Source organism: Loxodonta africana, chromosome 19 (genome assembly GCF_030014295.1).
Source record: "Loxodonta africana isolate mLoxAfr1 chromosome 19, mLoxAfr1.hap2, whole genome shotgun sequence".
Classification (NCBI taxonomy): Eukaryota; Metazoa; Chordata; class Mammalia; order Proboscidea; family Elephantidae; genus Loxodonta; species Loxodonta africana.
Genome location: NC_087360.1, coordinates 35,154,988 through 35,170,815, shown reverse-complemented (window position 1 = coordinate 35,170,815; position 15,828 = coordinate 35,154,988). Strand labels below are relative to the sequence as shown.

General features: G+C 39.8%; 1 protein-coding gene and 1 pseudogene across 19 annotated transcripts in view; one reads left to right on the top strand and one right to left on the bottom strand.

Moving 5' to 3' along the window:
* LOC100676467 (zinc finger protein 596-like) overlaps positions 1-15,828 on the top strand; it is a 117,633-nt gene that overhangs the window by 65,735 nt on the left and 36,070 nt on the right. For 11 of the 19 annotated variants that reach the window (XM_064272607.1, XM_064272606.1, XM_064272595.1 and 8 more), the window contains one exon: positions 9,214-11,233. The exons of 4 other annotated variants lie outside the window; for them this stretch is intronic. The gene's annotated coding sequence lies outside the window, so the exon portion shown is untranslated. The remainder of the gene's footprint in view (positions 1-9,213; positions 11,234-15,828) is intronic. 4 more of the 19 variants (XM_064272601.1, XM_064272600.1, XM_064272599.1 and 1 more) reach the window with 2 other exon arrangements.
* LOC100676186 (protein FAM114A2-like) lies at positions 11,181-12,193 on the bottom strand (annotated as a pseudogene).

The window sequence follows — 15,828 nt, the reverse complement described above, 5'->3', positions numbered from 1 at the left end:
GCATAATGCCTTCCAAGTTCATCCATGCTATGAGATGTTTCACGGATTCATCGTTCTTTGTCATTGCATAGTATTCCGTCGTGTGAATATGCCATAATTTATCCATTCGTTCATTGATGGGCACCTAGGTTGTTTCCGTCTTTTTGCTGTTGTGAACAGTGCTGCAGTGAACATTGGTGTGCATATATCTATTTGTGTGACAGCCCTTATTTCTCTAGGATACATTCTTTGGGGTGGGACTGCTGGACCGTATTGTATTTCTATTTCTAGCTTTTTAAGGAAGTGCTGAATCGATTTCCAAAGTGGTTGTACCATTTTACCTTTCCACCAGCAGTGTATAAGTGTTCCAGTCTCTCCACAACCTCTCCGACAGTTATTTTGTGTTTTTTGGATTAATGCTAGCCTTTTTTTGTTGGGGTGAGATGGTATCTCATCATAGCTTTGATTTGCATTTCTCTAATGGCTAATGGTCGTGAGCATTTCCTCATGTATCTCTTAGCTGTCTGAATGTCTTCTTTGGTGAAGTGCCTGTTCCTATCCTTTGTCCATTTTTTAATTGGGTTATTTTTCTTTTTGTTGTTGAGGTTTTGCAGTATCTTGTAGATTTTAGAGATTAGACGTTGATCAGATTTGTCATAGCCAAAAAGTTTTTCCCAGCCTGTAGGTTGTCTTTTTATTCTTTTGGTGAAGCCTTTCGATGAGCATAAGTGTTTGATTTTTAGGAGTTCCCAGTTTCTCTTCTGGTGTTTATGCATTGTTAGTAATGTTTTGTATTCTGTTTATACCATGTATTAGGGCTCCTAGAGTTGTCTCTGTTTTTTCTTCCATGATCTTTGTCGTTTTGGATTTTATATTTAGGTCTTTGGTCCATTTTGACTTAGTTTTTGTGCATGGTGTGAGGTTTGGGTCTAGCTTTGTTTTTTTGCAGATCAATATCCAGTTATGCCAGCACCATTTGTTAAAGAGCCTGTCTTTTCATTTAATAGACTTTGGGTCTTTGTTAAATATCAGCTGCTCATAGGTGGATGAATTTATGTCTGGATTCTCAATTCTGTTCCATTTGTCTATGTATCTGTTGTTGTACCAATACCGGGCTGTTTTGACTTCTGTGGCATATAATAGTTTCTGAAATCAGGTAGTGTGAGGCCTCCCACTTTGTTTTTATTCTTCAGTAGTGCTTTACTTATCCAGGGCCTCTTCCCTTTCCGTTGGAAGTTGAATTCCAATGCCACTGGAATTTGGATTGGGATTGCATTGTATCTGTAGATCGCTTTGGGTAGAATAGACTTTACAATGTTGAGTCTTCTGATCCATGGGCAAGGTACGTTTTTCCACTTATGTAGGTCTTTTTTGGTTTCTTGCAGTAGTGTGTTATAGTTTTCTTTGTATAGGTCTTTTATGTCTCTGGTTAGATTTATTCCTAAGTATTTTCTTTTCTTGGGCGCTATTGTAAATGATACTGGTTGGCGATTTTATCTTTGAAGTTGTTTTTGTTGGTGTAGAGGAATCCAGCTGATTTTTTTATGTTCATCTTGTATCCTGATACTTTGCCAAAATCTTATATTCATCCTAATAGTTTTCTTGTTGATTCGTTGGGGTTTTCTATGTGTAAGATCATATCATCTGCCAACAGGGGTACTTTTACTTCTTCCTTACCAGTTTCAATGTCCCTTATTTCATTTTCTTGCCTCATTGCTCTGGCTAGGACCTCCAGCACAATGTTGAATAACAGTGGTGATAAAGGGGCATCCTTTTCTGGTTCGGGTTCTCAAGGGGAATGCTTTCAGACTCTCTCTATTTAGGATGATGTTGGCTGTGGCTTTGTATAAATGCTGTTTATTATGCTGAGGACTTTCCCTTCTGTTCCTATTTTGCTGAGAGTTTTTATCATGAATGGGTGTTGGACTTTGTCAAATGTCTTTTCTGCGTGAATTGATAAGATCATGTGGTTCTTGTCTTTTGATTTATTTATATGAGGGATTACCTTGATTGTTTTTCTAATGTTGAACCATCCCTGCATACCTGGTATGAATCCGTCTTGGACATGGTGAATTATTTTTTTGATATGTTGTTGAATTCTGTTGGCTAGAATTTTCTTGTGGATTTTTCCATCTGTATTCATGAGGAATGTCGGTCTGTAGTTTTCTTTTTTTGTGGAGTCTTTACCTGATTTTGGTATCAGGGTTATGCTGGCTTCATAGAATGAGTTTGGGAGTATTCCATCCTTTTCTATGCTCTGAAATACCTTTAGTAGTAGTGGTGTTAACTCTTCTCTGAAAGCTTGGTAGAATTCTCCAGTGAAGCCATCTGGGTCAGGGCTTTTGTTGTTGTTGTTTTTACAAGTTTTAAAATTACTGTTTCAGTCTCTTCTTGTGTTATAGGTTTATTTAGTTATTCTACCTCTATTTGTGTTAATTTATGTGGGTACTGTGTTTTTAGAAATTTGTCCATTTCGTCTAGGTTTTGAAGTTTTTTGGAGTACAAATTTTCATAGTATTGTTTCATGATTCTTTTAATTTCAGTTCTGTCTGTTGTGATGTCGCTCATCTCATTTCTTATTTGGGTTATTTGCTTCCTCTCCTGTTTTTCTTTTGTTAGTTTGGCCAATGGTTTATCAATTTTGTTGGTCTTTTCCAAGAGCCAACTTTTGGTCTTGTTAACACTTAGAATTGTTTTTCTGTTTCACTTAATTTTGCTCTAATTTTAATTATTTCCTTTCTTCTGGTACCTGAGGGCTTCTTTTGCTGCTCTCTTTCTGTTTTTTTTGAATTGTTGGGTTAATGTTTTGATTCTGGCCCTTTCTGTTTGTTGTATGTGTGCATTTATTGCTATAAATTAACGTCTGAGCACTGCTTTTGCTGTGTCCCAAAAGTTCTGGTAGGGTGTGTTTTCATTCTCTTTTGATTCTATGAATTTCTTTGTTCTGTCCTTAATTTCTTCTATAACCCAGTAGTTTTTGAGGGAGGAGTTATTCATTTTCCAAGTATTTGATTTTTTTTTTTTTTTTTTTTTGCTTTTTCTGTTACTGATTTCTACTTTTATGACTTTATGATCAGAAAAGATGCTTTGGATTCTGTCAAGGCTTACTTCGTGGCCTAATATATGGTCTGTTCTGGAAAATGGTCCATGTGCATTGGAGAAGAAAGTATATTTGGCTGTCTTGGGTGGAGTGTTCTGTATATGTCTATGAGATCAAGTTGATTGGTCATGGTGTTTAGCTCTTCCGTGTGTTTATTGAGCTTCTTTCTGGATGTTCTGTCCTTCACTGAAAGTGGTATGAATTCTTGTACTGTTATTGTGGAGCTGTCCGTTTCTGTTTTCAATGTTTGTTTTATGTATTTTGCAGTCCTGTTTTTGGGTGTGTAACTGTTTATTACGGTTATGCCCTCCTTTTCTATTGTTCCTTTAATGATTACATAGTATCCTTTCTTATCCTTTTTGATGGATTTTCCTTTGAAGTCTATTTTGTCAGAGATTAATATTACTACTCCTTTTGTTCTTTGATTGTTGTTTGCTTCACATATATATTTATTCTTTGAGTTTTAGTGTTTGTGTCTTTGAGTCTAAGGTGTGTCTCTTGTAGGCACCGTGTAGACGAATTGTGTTTTTTAATCTGTTCTGCTGCTCTCTGTTTCTTTATTGGTGCATTTAGTCTGTGTACATTCAGCATAATTATTATAGGTATGAATTTAGTGCTGTCATTTTGATGTATTTGTGTGTGTGTGTGTGTATTGTTGACAGTTTCTTTATTCCACTTAATTTTTTGTGCTGAGTTGATTTTCTTTTTGTATTTTCTTTTCATTGTTTTTGATTTCGTATTTGCTGAATCTTTGTTTTTCTTGATTTTTATTTTGATGTGTAGGATTGTTAGTTTCCTTTGTGATTACCTTAATAATTCCCCTTATTTTTCTAAGTTTAAACCGATGTTTTATTTCCTATAATGCATTGACTTCCTCTCCATGTGAAAGACCTGTGACTACATTATTTAGTCCCTCTTTTTTAGTGCGTCAGTTTTTACATATTGATCTCTGTTGCCGTACTTCCAGTGTTTAGCTTTATTTTTGTGGCTTCCTCATCTTGGTTGATGTCTGGTTGTTCAGTCCTGTGTTCTAGTCTTGGATTGTTACCTGATGTTATTGATACTTTAACTTGAGGACTCCCTTTAGTATTTATTTTAATTTTGGTTTGGTTTTTACAAATTCCCTTAACTTCTGTTTATCTGGAAATGCCCTTGTTTCACCATCATATATGAAAGACAGTTTTGCTGGGTATGTAATTCTTGGCTGGCATTTTTTTTCTTCAAGACTTTATATATGTCATCCTAGTGCCTTCTTGCCTGCATGGTTTCTGCTGAGTAGTCAGTACTTAGTCTTATTGACTGCTTTGTAGATGATTTTTTGTTTATCCCTATCTGCTCTTAAAATTCTTTTATCTTCGGTTTTGGCAAGTTTGCTTGTGATATATGTTGGTGACTTTCTTTTGGAATCTACCCTGTGTGGGATTCAGTGAGCTTCTTGGATAGATATCTTCTCATGTTGCACAATATCAGGGAAGTTTTCTGCCAACAATTCTCTCTGTATTTTCTGTCACAACCCCCCCCACACACACACACCCTGTCGTGGTACTCCAGTCACTCATAGATTATTCCTCTTGACAGAGTCCCACATAATTCTTAGGACTTTTTCGTTTTTTTTTTTTTTAATTCCTTTATCTGATTTTTCCTCAAATAAGTTGGTGTCACTTGCTTTATCTTCATTCTCACTTATTCTGACTTCCATTGCCTCAGTTCTGCTCCTACGACTTTCTATTGAGTTGTCTGACTCTGAAATTTTATTGTTGATCTTTTGGATTTCTGCTTGCTGTCCCTCTGGATTCTTGCTTCCCTGTTGCTTTATCTGTATATTCCTTGGCTTGTTCTGCGTTTCGCCTGATCTGAAGATCTCTGTATATTGATCTTTTGAATTCTACCTCCAGTATTTCTAAAAAGTTATCTTCCTCTGGAAGGTTTTTGTTTCTTTGTTTTGGTGACTTGCCGAAGCCATCATGGTCTCCCTCTTCTTTGTGATTTGGTATTGACTGTTGTTTCCAAGCCATCAATAAGTTATTTATTTTGTGTTTGCTTACTGTGTCCTAGCTTTTTGTTTTGTTTTGATATGCACTAATAGCCTGGTTGTGTGAGCTAGTTTGATTATTCGTGTCTTTGAATCTCTCACATCCTGTCATCAGGTGGTTAGAGCTGTTACTAGGTATGTGAGCCCACAAGTCCTTTTACTTTTCTTGTGTGGATTCAGTTCAAGTGTCCAGATGTTAAGTAACCAAGTGTGTGGTACAGGCTTTCAGCTACAATCCTAGATGCGCTAGGGTGATTGTTGTAGACACAGGCATGTGGCTGCTGTAGGGGGCCATGTGCTGCACAATTTAGGGGGCTGACAGCTGCCCCTGAGTGGGAGGGAAGCGTGTTCTTGTTCCGTAGAGCGCGTAAGTAGGTGGGTTTTGCATCTGGACTGTGGGCAACTAATTTTGTTACTGTAAGGTTTGGGTAGCATCACTTATTCTTGACCACTGTCATGGGTGGCTAGGTGGTCTTGGTGGAGCCACCAGTCCTCCGGTCCCTGATGTGGGTAGGTGAGGACCCTGCTTAATAGGCAGGGCGCTGTCAGATGCCACAAATCTGCCACTCCTCCTTCTTGTTGATACAGTTGAAAGTAGGCTTCAGGTGCATTCCCTGTGGTACTGTGCCAATAAGGGCCTATGCTGTCGAAATGGGCTCACCCAGGTCTGTGCAGGGGTGAAAGGTATTTAGAGTCCATGGAGCACTTATGCTTGTGCCTAGGCAAAGGGGCTTTGCCTTCCGTGTGTTCCCGGCTTAGGAGAGCGAGCAGATTATTTTTTCCTGTTAATTTGTTCCCTGTCCAAAGCTGGAAAAATTTCTAAGGGTGTGTCATAGGTCCTACTTCCAGCCCAGGGGATGAGGCAGCCTCTGAAGCTGCCTCAGACCCAGTGTAGAGCAGGGAAGGTGCAGGTAAATAGGAGAGAGGTTCTTCCCAAAGGGGATATTTTTTGCTCCTTGTGGAAGGTTAGACGCATGTACTTATCTTTTACCGATTACCTCTTCTCGCTGGTTCTGGAGGGTTGAGCAGACTCCACCACTTGGCCTCTCCTGATATGGGATACGCGTTCTGAGAGCCACTGCTTGCCTCACTACACAGGTCAGTCGATCGAGCCTTCAGGGTTCCTGCTGGGCCAGGTGTGGCAACTCGATGCTGCCTCTGAACCGTCTGTCCCTCCTCTTGCCCCTCAGTCTGATTCCTCAACTTTGCCTTTGATGTTCAGGCCTCCTAGATTGTCACATATAATCGGTTCACTTGCTTTTTGGGGTCTTTTCTGTAAGAGGGAACACAGGAAGTGTCTAACTACTCCACCATCTTGGCCCCGCCTCCTAGATCTCCCTTTTTTCTAATAATGCATTAAGTGCTATAAATTTTGCTTTAAGCACGGCTTTCATGAATTCCACAAATCTAAGTATTTTCATTCTCATTCAGGTTTTTTTTTTTAGACTTCTTATTTGACCCATGTTTTATTTAGTAATGTGTTGTTTAATCTACAGATATTTGGGGATTTTTCCATCTTTCTGTTACTGATTTCTAGTTTAATTCCATTGTGGTTTCAGAGCAGACTTTGTATGATTTCTGTTCTTAAAAAATCTGTTGAGGTATATTTTGTGGCCCAGATTATGGTCTGCCTTGGTGAATGTTTCCATGTGCACTTGAGCAGAATATGTATTCTGTGTTGTTGGGTGAAGTAGTCTATAAATGTTGATTAGCTCTAGTTGACTGATAGTGCTATTCATTTCAACTGTATACTGAATTTCTGCCTGATTGATTTGTTAATTTTTGATAAAAGGGATGTTGAAGTTTCCATGTGTAATAGTAGATTTGTCTGTTTTTCTTTCCTTTTGTTTTTGCTTTCCTTGTTTTGATGGTCTGTTGTTAGCTGCATACACATTAAAGATTGTAATGGCTTCTTGGAGAACTGACCCCCTTATTGTTATGTAATGCCTTTCTGATCAGTTCCCTTGTTCTGAAGTTGATTTTATCTGAAATTAATGTAAGTTCTTCATCTTTTCTGGAGAAAACATCTGTGTTAGCATGGTATATCTTTCTCCGTTGTTTTAATCTGTGTCTTTACATTTAAAGTAAATTTCTTGTAGAACGTGATTTTCTGTTTTGTGTTTCTTTTTTGATCCACTGTCATTGTGCTTTAATTGGTGCATTTAGATCATTCATATTTAAATTGATCTTTGATGTAGCTGGATGAGTATCTACCATATTTGTAACTGTTTTGTATTCTTTGCCCTTGTTCTGTGTTTGTTTTCTTGTTTTCCCCTCTGTCTTAGTCGTCTAGTGCTGCTATAACAGAAATACCGCAAGTAGACGGCTTTAACAAAGAGAAGTTCATTCTCTCACAGTTTAGTAGGCTTAGAAGTCCAAATTCAGGGCACCAGCTCCAGGGGAAGGCTTTTTCTCTCCATCGGCTTTGGAGGAAGATCCTTGTCATCAGTCTTCCCTTGGTCTGGGAGCATCTCAATGCAGGAACCTCAGGTCCAAAGGAACACACTCTGCTCCTAGTGCTGCTTTCTTGGTGGTATGAGGTTCCCATATCTCTCTGCTCACTGCTTTCATTTATATCTCAAAAGAGATTGGCTTAAGACACTATCCAGTCTTGCAGGCCTCATCAGTATAACTGCTGCTAATCCATCTTATTACATCATAGTGGTAAGATTTACAGTACATAGGAAAATCACATTAGATGATAAAATGGTAGACAATCATACCATCATACAAGGGCATCATGACCTAGCCAATTTGACAGATATTTTGGGGGGACACAATTCAATCCATGACACCCTCCTCATCTGCCTTCTCTGATTTTAATCGAGCATTTTATATGATTCCATTTTCTTTCCTCTTTTAGCCTATTAATCATAATTCTTTTTATTTTGGAAACCCTGGTGGCATAGTGGTTAAGTGCTATGGCTGCTAACCAAAGGGTTGGCAGTTTGAATCCGCCAGGCGTTCCTTGGAAACTCTATGGGGCAGTTCTACTCTGTCCTATAGGGTCGCTATGAGTCGGAATTGACTCCATGGCACTGGGTTTGGTTTGGTTTTTGGTCTTTTTATCTTATTTTGTAGCGGCTCCCCTGGGGCTTACAGTATACATCTACAGCTAATCTAAATCCATTTTCATTTAATACTATACCACTTCACAGGTAGTGTAGTTAGCTTATAACATTGTACTCTCAATTCCTCTATGCCACCCCTTATATATCCTATATTTGTCATTCATTTTATTTATCCATAAGCTATAATCACTGAGTAGTTTGTTGCTCTTATTTTGAACATGCAATTATTTTTAATATCATTTCAAGAATAAGAAAAACTTTTGATACAATTATTGAGTTTAATTTCAAAGGTTTTGGAAAATGAGTTGAAGAGCTTTCCAAAGTTAATGAGTCATTAAAAACAAAATGTTGGAGAACTTTTTACAAAGATTGGGTACCAAAATAGCCTTTAGGAAGATGGCACCTTAATAGTCTCTTAAGTTAAAGTTGTTGAATGGAGCAAAAGAAGCTTAAGACCTTCAGGATAAAAGTTACATCTAAAAACATGCTAAAGAATACATTAAAGAATGAGGAAAAAAAATTGGGTCTTATAGGTTAAATCCTCTTATAAATGAACATCATTTCTATGGGACTATAAAGTCAGCTTCAAAAACATTCAGACAATAACAAACCCATTACTAAAAGAACTTCAGTTCCTTTGGAGTTGGCTGTTATAATATTTATCCTGCGTGTCCTGCGTGTAGGGTATACATGAAAAATATCCTGGAGAGACAGAATATCTGCAAACACGAAACCATTTCTTAAAGTTGCACTTACTGGTCTTGAATCCAGTTAAGTGGGTTTAGCTATAACTTGAAGCTTACTAGGGTGAGGGCCGGGAAGCTATTTGAAGCCAGGGACACTTTGTAATAGTTAATTTTATGTGTCTACAAATACAATATTCTACAACTTTCTCCTTAATGCCAATTATCTGCTAAGAACAAAGGAGCAGATGCAACTTCCTAATCATTTCCAAAAATTCATGTGATAAAGGGTAATCATTACAGAGTTTATACATACTCAGTTTTCTTATTCTTTGTTGTTGTTTTCAGGTGCTGCCGAATCAGTTCTGACTCATAGTGACCCAGTGTACAACAGAACAAACACCGCTCGATTCTGCGCCATCTTCATAATTGTCACTGTTTCAGTTCATTGTTGCAGCCACTGTGTCAGTCCATCTTGTTGAAGGTCGTCTTTTTTCACTGAACCTCTGTTTTGCTAAGCATGATGTCCTTCCTGATAATGTGTCCAAAGTATGCGAGATGAAGTCTCGCTATCCTCGCTTCCAAGGAGCATTTTGGCTGTCTTCCAAGACAGAGTTCATTCTTCTGGCAGTACAGGGTATACTAAATATTCTTTGGCAACACCGTAATTCAAATGCGTCAATTCTTCTGTGGTATTCCTTATTCACTGTCCAGCTTTTGCATGCCTAAGGCAATTGAAAATATCAGGGCTTGAGTTAGGTGCACCTTAGTTTTCAAAGTGAAATCTTCGCTATTTAACACTTTAAAGAGGTCTTTTGCAGCAGAGCTGCCCAATACAATATGTCATGTGATTTGTGTAAGGGAATTAAAAAAAAAATTGAGGTGACTAATGAGATCCAAAATGGCCAGTTTGAGGATAGGGTATGATTCCTTGTTTGCTGGTTCTGTTTTCACCCTAGTGGCAGCCATCTTTCCGTACTGTTTCTAAGAGAGGAATGTCCGGAAATGGTGAAGTAACTACACTGCGACCCCTCCCTGTCACGTACCCGTGTAAATGCCACACTGTAACCAAAGAAATAGGTGTATATCTCTTTAAGCCAGTCACCTTACAGGGTTTGGCGCAGGAAGTCCTAACAAGTTCTGCTACAGGAATCCATCCTTTACAAATCCTGCCACTGGAAGCCCTGCCTTAAAAGGAACTACCAATCGAGTAATATATTTTGGTGATCTAAGCTTGTAAATACCAGTCAAGTAACGTGTTTCATATTCATTTTTTTGCCTCCTATAAAATTGTTTCCCCCTCTGCCGTTTTTGAATTACTAAATTCCACCACATGGAGGTCAGTCTATTCCCAGCTGGAGCTGTCTCTTCTTTCAATAAATCTTTCAGTTTTACATTAATCAGAGTACAGATCGTTACTCGAAGTCAGATTTCTTGACTGCTGCTATGTTTGCAGCTGTCCCCTCTCATTTTGAGTTGTGCCACATCAGCAAATGAAGGTGCCAAAAGCTTGACTCAATCCACGTCATTAAGGTCAACTCTACTTTGAGGAGGCAGATCTTCCCCTGGTCTGATTTCGAGTTGTCTTCCAACCTGAGGGGCTCATCTTCCAGCACTGTATCAGACAGTGTTCCACCAGTGTTTCCACTGGCTAAAATATACATACATACACACATACATACACACACACACACATACATTTTTTTTTTTTTTTTTGGAAGTAGATTGCTAGGTCCTCCTTCCTAGCCTTAGTCTGGAAGCTCTGGTGAAACTTGTCCACCAAGAGTGACCCCACTGGTATTTGAAATTCTGATGGCATAGCTTCCAGCATTGCAACAACATGCAAGCCACAACAGTACAACAAACTGACAAATGGTGGGATATTATTCTAGAAAGGAAAAAGTAGGTGGTATTAATAAGCCGAGCATGTGAATTCTAGAATACAAAATTCTTACTCTCTTGGGTAAAGACTAGTTACATGCATGGCAAAATCGTTAGTGTTTTGTATCATGTCAAAGAATAGCATTTTTGCCTGCGTGCTCCACTAACCTTTATCTAGAGCCATTATCCTTAGACTTTGTATAAAAGGGTGTTTTCAAATTTAATTATAACAATGAGTAATAGTAGAGTAAGGGCCTGACTACTTCAGCCAAGCAGTAAAGGCAACAAACTTTCTCTTTAAGCTTGCTCTCCTGCCAGGATTTTTCAGTTTTAAAATAACCCTTTTTCCTCAACTCTGGAGCATACCCAGAAGAAAGTGACATCAAGTCAAATCTCTTCTTCATCACTCTCACAAACACCACAGAACCTGCAACTCATGCCTTCGGTGATTCAGTCTTGATCTCAAGGAGAGAGATCTCCAGTACAGGTAGGAGTAGCTGAAAGTCATCCTGTATGTATTAAGCGCTGTCCGATGTCTCAAGAAATACCTCAGTGATTAACGGGCTAATCTGCCTTTTGTTTGATCACCACCTTAGCAGTCGTTTGGTGGTGAACTGTGTAGACAGTGGACAACTCTTTACACAGCACAAGTGTCACCTGGGAAAGGGTTTTCTGCTCCATTCTATGGCTGTCACTTCCTGCTTCTGGCCACGCAGAACCAGCATTGCTGTTTTGTGGAACAGTTAAATTGAGCAGGCAGTCAGTTTTGCTAGGCTCCAGAATGCAAATGTATGGATATCCTCTGTTGCATTGTTATTGACTTGCTCAGTACTTTCCGCTTCCAACTTTTTTTCCCCTACTACTTTCTGTGCTAAAGGCTTGGTAAGAGATGTCTGGATCCTTTTGGAGGCAGTATTTCTTGCTCTGGCCAGTGTTTCTGGTTTGGAGGAGGTGTGCGGCTAGGAAAACAGTTTTGTTACCTGTTACCTCTTTGGTAAAGTATTCATCTCCTTTTTTCTTTTCTTTTTCTTCCTCACAAAACTCAGTTAGGGAAAATGCCTCTTTGATATGCTCTAATTCATGTTTTAGAGTATCTAATTCTTTACTCAAGGAACTAAGGATAGATTTTACCTTTATTTCACTTTCTCAGGAAAGCATAGCCAGAGCTTCTAAATGAGAAAGGCCTTGAAATTCATCAGAGAGTAGCCCATAATGAGTTTTCTTGTCAGTTTCAATGGTAACTTCATCGGAGGTCCATAGTTCTTCTCTTCTTTGCCTTTCGTAAAACCTGAGACAGTGTAGGATTCTGGTTCATCACAACCTTGATTTTTTTAAATCCAGGATCACCTTCAGCTGTTACATCCATTGTCTTTTTCCCAGTGAATTCTAGGGCATCCAAACCTCCACTGATAACACTCCTTCCTGTGTTCTAAACATCAGTAGATACGTCAAGAATACACCAAGCAACCCAGCTATTGGGGAGGCATTTTCATTCTCTTTGGCATTTGTCTCTCCTCATACATATTGGACTTGAGTTAAAATTTCCCTGGGACTGGGGATTCCAAGAAAAGTCTCTGCCTTCTCAGTGACATGTGGAATACCTTGTCCTACTATGGCAACTTTAGCTGAGGCTGAGGAGAGTAATGACTTGCCCCAGCTGCCCATTAGGCCTCATCTGCTCTGGGGTACATCTTTGGAAACAGGCTCTCTGCCTGCAGTCTGTGATGCCTGAAAGGGAGGAATTCTGAAGTCTCAGGGTCATTGGATCATTGGAAGATTTGACCTTGGTGTTTTCCGAGTGGAAGCTACAGATTCTAATTTATTCTCTGGCTTGGTGCTTTGGTTAACAGACTCAGAATTCTTTACTGACTCACAGTTCCCATTGAGAATGGGGGTTGTTTCAGTTATCACTGGAATCTCAATATCATTTTTATCTGACAAAGATTAGAACATCGCAAGAATAAGCCTCAAAAGGAAGATCGGATGTAAACATGGGCTCATAACGTAAGTTCTCTTACCCTGACAATGATGAAAATTCCTCACATAAATGTAGCACTGCAATAACCAAAGCACTTTTATAGCCTCCACCTCCAGAAGTGAGGTGCCTGTGGCCCACCCCCGGAGTCCTCAGCTGGCTGACTAGGCTGAGACCCCTGCGCCCCTCCTGCATCCTCCCAGGAGTGCCAGCACTCAGCCAACCTTCACCCTCACCACCACTGCTGTACCACTCCTACTCAGAAAAGGAAAAGATTTCAGGTTCATTTGTTCCTTCTCTAGTATTCCTCCTTTCTTCATGTAGATCCAGTTCTCTGTTCTGTATCACTGCCTTTCTCTCTTGAGAACTTCTTTTATATTTCTTGTAAGATAGGTCTTGTTTTTATTGTTAATTCTGTCAAGTCAGCCCCCAAGTCATGGCAACCCCATGCACAGTGAAACAAAATGCTGTCTAGCCCTGTGCCATCTCCATGATTGGTTTTAGATTGCACTGTTGTGATACATGGTATAGTGGTTAAGAGCTATGGCTGCTAACCAAAGGGATGGCAGTTCAAATCCATCAGCTGCTCTTTGGAAACAGTATGAGGCACTTCTACTGTGTCCTATAGGATCGCTATGCGTTGGAATCAGCTTGACGGTAACGGTTTTTTTGGTTGTAATACATAGGGTTTTTCATTGGCTGATTTTTGGAAGTATATCACCAGGCTTTTCTTCCTAGTTCATCTTAGTCTGTGGAACTGCATTGCTAAATTTTGCTTATTGCGAGGATTTGAAGGGAATAGAAAATGAGGTGACTCTGCCCCATGCTGGAGTGTGGTGAAAACTGAGAAAGGTAAAGAGAGAAAAGCAGATGATGATCAAAGCCCCTGGTTCTTATTGATTTAGGGCATGTGGAGGACAAGGCATGGGTGGGCCTCAAGTCATAGCAAATTTAGGGTGGAGCAAAATTTGGGCATGATAAATTATGGAATAAGTTTGACTAGGTAAGCTAGAATAATGAGAATAGTTTTAAGATTCTCTTGGAAAATTGCGATCATAAATAATAGACTCAAAAAATGAAGCAAATAACAAAATAATGCAATTATTAATTCCAGAAAATAATTGTATAACTACAAGCAAACTTATTAATAAGTAATATTTAATATTTGCATAATACTTACATATTTTGGGTGCTTACATAATGTGAACGGTGCATTATTTTAACTAAAATTTTTATATGATCAGTTTAAAATGATTGGGGTTGGGAAGCGGGTATGTGCTATGCGAATGCCATAAAGAAGTCAATATGCTGAGTATAAATTAGGAAAGGCAAAATTCAAAAGTGAACATGTGTAACCAAAACTAGGAGATAGGCAGAAAAACCAAACCAAACCCACTGCCATTGAGTCGATTTCAACTCATAGCAACTCCATAGGGTTTCTGAGGCTGTAAACCTCTACAGACCCAGACTGCCACATCTTTCTCCCGAAGGGCCGCTAGTGGTTTCAAACTGCTGACCTTTTGGTTTAGCAGTCCATCGCTTTAACGACTGTGTGGTCCTTTTATATGCACAAACAGTTCCTCTAGGAAGTGGGCCTGAACATGTAGAGAAAAGGAACAGGCATAACACTCCTCTTAGCCATTCAAATCCTGGCTGTATTATTCAGCACTTCAAACTAAGAGTATTTTACAGTCATGCTCTGCAACATCCAACTGCATTTATGTCTGTGAGGCATGAAGGAGAGACTTTCTTGGAAGGACACCAGGAGGTGGTTAGGCATCAAGTATGTGGCTCTGCTCCCTAGACTGCCATGGCTAGACTCACGAGGTTGCCACTGGCACGTGCCCTGACCAGCCACCCTGTGGGTCAGTGCCTGTGAAGAGATGCTGGGCTATGGCGTCATCGATCCATCCCTTGAGGCTTCCAATTCTGACCAGGTTCCCTGGGGCTCCTCGGATAGCCGCTCTGCCAGAGGCAGCCGGTTACAGGTTTAAGTGTGCAAACCCCAAGGCTCCAGGCACTAACGGGAGAGCTAGAGCAACTTGTGTGGGGGTTAGATTGATAGATGTGTATCGAATATGTACAAGCGTATGTACTATATATAATAAGGTGTTTGTCCAAATCACATAATGTCCTATTTCACAGAACGTATCGTGGACATTAAGTGACACATACCTGTATTTTTGAGACAGATAGGGTTAATTGTGCTGGCAGAACAAAAGAGCTGTTAAAAGATTACCATCCAAAAGTTGAATAAACAAGAGCCACACTCGGCCAACATGAAACAAGGTTAAAACAACCAGTGAATTACTACCCCCTCCTTTGTGCTTTTCTAGTCCTTTCCCCCTTTTCACAGGCTCCACATGCGCAGAGGAACAAAGTGTGACCGCTGTTTTGACCTTCCTTAGCCCGCAGAAGAGGACGTTGTAGTGGTGCAACAAGACCCCCACTTGAATGTCAGCAGGGTTCCAGATGCCTGGGCAACCTAATTAGTGTGCACCGCCATTCTGAGATGTACTCGGCCCCTTGAAAGAAACCCACTAAATATTCATTACTCTGTTGTCTCCACCGAACCCATATAAACCCTAACCTTTCCCCCCTATCCCGTGTCAGACTTTTGGAGCAGCCCATGAGCCCTTCCTGACCCCTTTACTTGTCACAAGTAAAATAAACCTGTCAGAGTTAAATCCAAAATTGTCTCCTTTGCATATTCTTAGAAGAGACAGACAAGGACCCACTGAGGCCGGAGTGTCACCGTGCCCTCAGCGGTAACATTTTGAATCAATACCCAAGGCAGGGGAAAGACTTTGGGAAACCAGGAGACTTAGTACCAAGGTCAGGATAGCTCAGTTATTACAATCTGTGGATAACCTTTCTTGGCAATGCCTGTGCTTTCTTTTTTAAGAGCTGAATGAAGCAGTGGCAGTATCCTCACTTTCTGTGCAGGCTTTTTTTATGCACCATGGTGTAGAATTTAAAAAGCTGTTCGGAACCAGTGCTTCTCATATATCCTATGAGTTCCTTGAGATCTTGTTAAAATGCAGATCCAGAATCAGTAGGTTGGGGTGGGGCCTTTGATTCAAATTTTCTACCAGGCTCCCAGGAAA